This window comes from Alligator sinensis, unplaced genomic scaffold (genome assembly GCF_000455745.1).
Source record: "Alligator sinensis unplaced genomic scaffold, ASM45574v1 scaffold1550_1, whole genome shotgun sequence".
In the NCBI taxonomy this organism is placed as follows: Eukaryota; Metazoa; Chordata; order Crocodylia; family Alligatoridae; genus Alligator; species Alligator sinensis.
In genome coordinates this window covers 479091-486768 of record NW_005842885.1, presented here as the reverse complement: position 1 = coordinate 486768, position 7678 = coordinate 479091, and the positions used below count along the sequence as shown (strand labels likewise).

The window sequence follows — 7678 nt, the reverse complement described above, 5'->3', positions numbered from 1 at the left end:
GCACTAAGCTGCGGCATGTGGGGCTGGGCCCCTCAGGCCCCTGAGAGAGTTTTTGGCCCACCCACAAATTTATACCCATCCACGACAGTGCTCCAGTTGTGGTAGTTATCCTATGAAGTCTCTGTTATTCCAGTTGTATCATAGTTCCGTGACAGTGCAAGCACTTCCAGTTCTTCCTGCTTGTTTCCCAGGCTCTGTGCGTTCATGGACAGAGAGCTGAGGTAACTAACTGATTGCCCTACTTTCTTAGGAAGAATGAGAAGGCCTCCCCCCTGCTTCTCCTTCCTCCTGGTCACCACACCCTCACTTACCTCAGGGCTTTGGTCTCCATCCTCAGCAAACCTAGTTTAAAGCCCTCCTCACTAGGTTAGCAAGCTTGTCTGCAAAGATGCTTTTCCCTCTGTTTGTCAGATGGATCCTGTCTCTTTCTAACAGTCCTCCTTGGAACAACATCATGCAACACCCTCTGCAGGTTCATTTATTGGTCTGCATGGGTGTGCCCGCATCTGCCTGGGCTCTTCCCTTTCACCAGAAGGATCAAGGAGAGCAGAGGAGCACCTGATCTCTTGCACCCAGTGCCTTGTAGTTACTTTTGATCTGCTTAGGGTCCCCGGTGGCAGCATCATTGGTGCCTAAATGAATGCGCAGCATGGAGTAGTAGCTTGCGCGGTGCCACCCACCACCCCATCCTCCACCAGCCGAATGTGAGTGGGGAGGCGGGAAAGCTCGCACATGGCGCACAGCCCTATGCTGTTACTGCTCTGCATGTGGCGTGCGTGCCCCCCCCCATTATCTGAAAACCCTGCTGGGTTATTTCAGATAACTGGAGTTTTTACATAACCAGCAATTCCCTCTCTCCGGGGATACCGGGTCACAGAAATTTTACTGTATTAGAGTTCTTATGGATTTTTTTAAATAAAATTCTTCAAGCAGTGGAGCACATTGACAGTCTTTTCTTTTCCTAAGAATCCGTACATGACCCTAACTTGTGGCCCTAAAGCAGTGGTTTTCAACCTGTGGTCTGCAGGCCCCTGAGTGTTTGCAGATTGTCTAAGGGATCCACGAAAGAGAACTATGATCAATCAAAAGTACATGAATGCTCACATTTACAATTCAAAGGGGTCTGTACCTCCATTTGAAAATTTTTAGAGGTCTGTAAATGAAAAAGGTTGAAAACCACTGCCCCAGAGAAAAGTCATCTCAGCAAGTATGTGGCATAAAATTATCCCTCCGTAGGACTGAGAATTGAGTATTCAGCACAATCAGCTTTATAGATGTATCCTGTTTTGGACATGCTGAGTCCTAGATGAGTTTTCTTGTACAGTACTATTTGCATAAAAGTGTAAGATCTATCAGTGGTTTCAGAAATAAACTTTGTTCTTTTTCAGGAGCTCAACTTTGACTACAAGGGCTTGTAATTTTACTATAAAAACTACCATGACAAATGTTTGGAGTTAGTCTTGAGTCTGCAATAAGCTCTTGTTTTTTTTTGTTCTCTTTCTTAGAAGAAATTTGCTCTTTTTAAAAATAGTAGTCTTCTAGTGGATTTTTTGCAAGCACTCATCCCAGGTGTGCTAGACCACCTTATAAGGTGTGGTATCAAGCTCCCAGTTTATCACTTCTCTTGTCATCTTTCTTCTTTCACTCCCCTACCTGATCATCTCTTTCTGGGGTTCTGCAGCTTTTTTTGTTTTGCTTCTCTGTGGAGTACTGATTGATTACTTTTTCTCTATCCTTCTGTCTTTGGTCCCTCTTTCCACTGCTCAGTCCATCAGTTCCACACCTTTGAGTGTTCTACCAACCTACAGGTGGTTCGCACAAGCAACTCCATAATTTGGAGGCAGGATGGAAAGCTAGTCTTATGAAGTCACAGGTACCCCCAGACAAAGCCTAAACTGCAATCTGAAGCAATTTGTGGGTTGATAACACTAACTTGATTAATTTGTGTTGGCAGTCAACATCCATCCCCCCCTCCAATTTCATGAGAATGTCTTAGGACTTAGTTTTAATTTGCAGGCTTCTACAGTTGAACAGTGTGCAATATCTAGGATGGCCCGAGCATTTGTTAACACAATTGGGGACTCCTGTCAGTTAAAAATATATTTATTAAAATTTGTTTGAAACACTCCAGGCTTATGAGAAGTATGTCTTTGAAAAACAAATAAAGTCACCTTCTTCATGATATACAAGTCCATCTGACAGGTAAATTTCAAGGCTAATATGAAAATAGAGTGAAAGCCATTCATATGGGTAGAACTATAGGCTCTGCAGCACATAGTCATATCTTTTGGCATTTCCTAGCTTGCCTACATTGCAAAATACTTCAGTCTGTGACAGTGAATCATTCTGTGGGCGTGGATAGATGAAACAATTACACTGAATTAAAACGGCAGAGAGAGAAAACAACTTAAGCTGATGTATGCTCACAAGTGGCATCTATTGTAACTATTTTGTATATCCATGCAATCCCCACAGTATATGGATGCTGAAGCAGGGCAGTCTATTCTTGCTAACAACTGCTAAGTTACTACAGTTTAGTAAGGATCAGCTTGGCACAAAGAGCCCTCTCCTTTTTAATTTGGTATATATGTATTTAATTCGGTGTAATTGTTTTGTGTTTATTCATATCTTGTAATGTGTTGCATAAGTCAGAAAATGCTTCTGAATTTCACATGGGGTGAGGCAGAGTTGGAAGATGATACCGTTTTGTAGTGAGTACCACTCTGAACTTAACTAGAAGGTGCATTTATGCCTAGTACCATAGAGACTGGTCAATTTTTTTGTGGATAGCATTCCGCACAAGTTTGGGTTTAACTTGGATTTAATTTTTAATTTACCTTTAGCAATCTTTCTTGAATTCAGAGTTGTCAGTAAGAGCTGAGATTGAGGTCCACCCTCACCTTAACCACATTACCTCATATTCTGTGATGCTTATTGTTTCAAGGCTCAGTGACGGGTAAAAGCATCTTCTGAGAAGCAACAGAAAAAAGGAGCAGCTTTCAGGAAAAAATAGTGTTTGTTTCTCTTTTGTCTCCTAATTCCCTGATGACTTTAGTTTAAACTGGAAGTAGAATACTGTAACAATTTTTGTTTGTAACCATATTTGACGTTTTTGCCTGCATGGTATGAGTTCTTCCGAATCAGCAATCGGGTCAGACCTGGACAGGTCCACGTGCAAAACTAGAATGATGGAGAGGGAAAGAAAATAAGCCTAGGGAGTCTCTGTACTCTTGAAAGAGAATGATGACTTACGTGAAGCTGCCTCTTCATCCCAGGGGTACATTATGTGGTAGAGTGACTAGATCTCTTGCATTATTCATTGCCATCAGCTTCTGCTGTGACGTAGGTGTTTATCACAGGAGTGGTGCCTCAGATTGCAGCAGAAAGGAGCAGTGTGAGATGAATACTCATTTCTCAGGGCTGCTTCTCACTAAAGCTCACATATATTCTGGTCTCTCATGTACTGTAAGTTTGCCAAGAGAATTAGGACGCTTGGGGCTGTTCCTCTCAAATAAACATCTTCAACGACAGCATCTCTAATTACCTCTTTTTGTGCTAGCTTTCGGTCATGTGTACCAGTGTGAACCTCCAGGTCTTTATTTCTGCCTCTGCTTTGACAGGCAACAAATTCTATTTTGTTTCCCACTTGTATTCAAAAACTTGTCCAGCTGATTGCCTTTATCCTATTTTGTGAACTGGCAAAAGATTTTCAATGAAAACTCTGATATTAGTTTATTCACTGATATAAATTAAGGCTATTTTCTTTCCATTTTAAATATATTTTCCTTCCCTCTCATTTTGATTTGCACTTTGGGAGAGGAAAGTTGCCCTTCTGCAGACAGATTTGTTTTGCTTTAGAAGCGGGGAAACTTTATGTATTATTATTTTGTGGGTTTTGAATGCTTGGATTGCAAAAGATGGATGAAAATGAAATATGGCTTGGATGTCATCCACTGGGAAAATAAGTATTACAGTGGTTCTCAAGCTGTGATCTGTGACTGTTGATCTGCAGTGCAGTTCCATGTAGCCCTCAAGCTGCTTTTGTCACACTAATATGGTTTTCCAGCCCTGCTTCTTTTATGTTTTTTCAATTGTGGTTATAGCTAAGTTCAAGGCTGGCACTTAAGATGAAACCAAAATTGAAGAAGTGGAGGTGGGGGGGGGGGTTAGGCTTAAACCACAGTGGCAAATCAAGACAAGAGTGGTGGCAACAAAGTAGTGGCTAATGCTTTCCATCTGAGAGTATGTAGGAAATTGTATTATTTTTTAAGAAAAAATGTACATTAGTTTTCTCCACTGGTATGATTATTACTGGGATTGGACAAATTCATTTATATTTTGGGATAGGGAATGATAAGATACTTACATGGGCAGTTAGGGGTGGGTAAAAGTGAACTATCAAGAATTGTCAAAGCATTAGCAGGGTTATCTTGGGGATGCAACAGAGGACAAGACAAAAATATTAACTTGCTAGCTTACCTTGACAAACAAAACCAGAGCAAGTGATGATACAGCACAGGTATAGAGGGAAGAGAATGCAGTAAAATAGCTGAAACTATAAATTAATTATTTGTTTTTTTTATCTGGTCTTTGGTACCATTTGTAAATAAAGCAATGCTATAGTTGCTTCATGAAGTGTGGAAAAATTGTCTTTTATAAATGGACTCCAGTATGAAAAGTTTGATTGCTCTTTGTCCATCTGGTTTGTACATCAAGACCCTCAAACAGAATGGCAACTGTGTTTCCTAATTAATAGTAGAAACTTCAACTCTTAAAGATTGGAGTCTTGACAAGTATTTCCTTTATTGCAGAATACAATGATTGAAATAGGTGAATTACCTTGATGGTGTAATGACTGTCTATGGGATACTATCACATTTAAAGAATTTGATGTTTTGTATACAGGCTGGCAGGTACAGGGTGATCTGGACTCAATGCCCAGTTCTTGCAGGGAGGAAAAATACTTGCCTATCTCTTTGAGAAGCAGATTTTGAGTTTTGATGGGGGGATTAATCCCAACCTACTTTGCACTGTGGTACTATGGGAAATAGTGTGTACTGTTCATGAGAAGTCATACTTGCATGCAAGGAGACTACCTTCCAGAAGACCAGAACAAGGTTCCTGTGCAACAGGAAAACTCCTAGGTTATGAGTAGACAATGTTCTTTGGGTAAATCTCTGATAGCTTTTATTAGACCAGCTCAAATAGTTGGAAAAATTCTTCCTTGCATGCTTTTGGGTGCAAATACCCTTCGCCAGGCTAAGGAAGCATCTGCAGTTGGCCTGTGCTTTTCCTGGATGGAATGAGTAGTAAAGAAGCCAGAGGCTGGTCTACATGCAAGAAAGGCAGTCAGTGTAAAAGTAAATTGAGGCGTCAGTGGGTAAGAGAGTTGGGGAGTGGGAGCAGGGAGACAGGGAATTAATATAGCTGGTAAATAGCGGCGAGGTACCTGGGGAATCAGATGTTAGGTATATTATAATGTGTCATAAATCCAATGCCTACATTTAGTCCATGATTTTTTCTATCCAGGAGGTTGATGAAGTGAAGTTCATAGGCTCATCTGTGAAAGGTGTTTTGTAAATTCCCTTTGAGGCTAGGTTATGGGTAGGTGTTTACAAATAATTGTTTTTTTTTTCAGTTTGGTGATGAAACCCAAAAATAAAAATAATGTTGGTTCTGATTGACACAGAAATGAAAAGTGCTTGTTTTTTCCCACCAAAATAAACAGAGGTTGCATTATGGGAAACTGTAAGAAAAGCAAAGCAGAGGAACTAAAGAGCTAGATTTAGGCAACGTTCACAGAACCAGTGAGGAGGAGGAAACCACACCCATTTTATCCAGTAGTTAGAGCTCCCATGTGGGGTTGTAGGAGACCCACATTCAAAGTCTTCCTTAGGTTCAAGTCTTCTCAGCCAGTATCCCTCAGCTCCCAGAAGAGTCCTAACTACCAGGTTATATGGCATTCTGAGATGGGGTATTTATTGTCTCCCTCTTGCTGAGTATAAAATACTTAACTAATCTTTGGGCCAGAGAGAGCAAGAGTGATTTTCTAAATTGGTGATTAGAATACGCCAGTCAGGGAAGCAACCCAGATTCCAGTTCCCTCGCTCCCTGAATATTCAGTTATTGCATAAAGTGAATTATCTTCAGGAAGAGAGATTTGGAGAGACTCAGTACAGAATAGTCCTGTAAGACTGCTATGGTAGGGGGTGGTGGCAGAACTACTTCTTAATATATTAAATGCTGGCTTTTGAAGGCTTGTCTAATATCTAGTGCATGTTTGGCAAATCCTGTTTTCAAAGAAGCCAAGCATTTTTTCTTTCAAGTTAGGAAGACAGGTATTAAAAATCACAGGAAATTCTTGAGGCTTTGGCAACAATTTCCCTTGTCTTTTGGTTTTCTTATGCTTCTTTTACTTACGATTCCTCTACTTATATCAAATTGAAGTGAACTTTGTTAATATATGTTGATGAGTTCCTGTTTGAAAAGGGAGGGGGGGCATCTCTGAGTTTTTTTTGAAAACAGTTAAAATCTGACTTGTCAGGGGGGAAAAATTCATGTTTTCCCAGGAGAGTTGTAATACAGTTACCAGAAGCCTACAGGATAGACTACTTTTAGAACTTAGATAATATGCTATTCAGAGGAAATGAAAAAACAATTTGTCTCCAAAATAGATCATCATCCAATAGCATTTAAATGTTGACATTATTTTGAACTTCCTTCTCCCTCCTTTCTCAGTTGGTTTTGTGAGAAGATTTTTTGCATTAGAAGAGAGGTGGAGGAGGGTGGGGTAGAAACAACTTGGTTGCCATGTCCAAAGACAATTTCAAATGCACAAGTCCCAGTTCACTTTTGCAGAATTCTGAAGTGTGATCTGCATAGATGACAACAAAAATGTGTGCGTGTGTGACAGAGACAGGGTATAAGAAGTGTATGTGAATGCATCTGTTTTATATTTACCGTATACATTTAATGCTGCACACTTATAAAATATCCAAAATCCCCTCTCATGATAAGATCAACAGTACAAAAGTCAAGAAATACAAAGTTACAGTTCTCAGAGCAAGTGGAATCTTGCAATATACAGATTTATTAATTTGGCAGATGTATGGTTACTGTGGAAACCGTGACCTTCCTAAGTCCTGTTGCACAGAGATGCATGATATGAGCAACAGATAGCCAGTGTTGCGAAGGGTTAAGGGTTCACAGGCCTCTCTGCCTGTCCTGAGAGTCCTTGCTAAAAGACAATACCTTTCCTAATTCCCTGCTAACCTGATTCTTCAATGGGGACAGCATAAGAGGATCATCCGTTTTACCACAGACAGTATTCCGGCACTGATTTCTGCTGTTTTGTAGCAGATGTCATAGAGAAATAACGTCATAGAGAAATAACTCACAGAGCTTGTGGCTGGAATCTGTAAAAAGTAGATATAGGATCATATTCTTAGCTGATCTAAATGAGCAAAGTTCCACTGATATTAGCATAAATACTTTGACCTGCCCCAGAGGGTCTCACTGAAATGTTTAATTCCCCCAATGCTTTTTATGCATTAGGTGAAATTTCTGTGTTACAGAAATTTTGTAACATATGCTTAGGAAGAAGAATTGGATAGAACAATATGACTTGCTTTGCATTTTGAGTTTTGCCAAGAAACCTGGTTCTTTTTCCTTTTAACAT

At 40.2% G+C, this 7678-nt stretch overlaps 1 protein-coding gene across 1 annotated transcript in view; it reads left to right on the top strand.

Moving 5' to 3' along the window:
* APBB2 (amyloid beta precursor protein binding family B member 2) overlaps positions 1–7678 on the top strand; it is a 290361-nt gene that overhangs the window by 19577 nt on the left and 263106 nt on the right. The window lies entirely within an intron of this gene.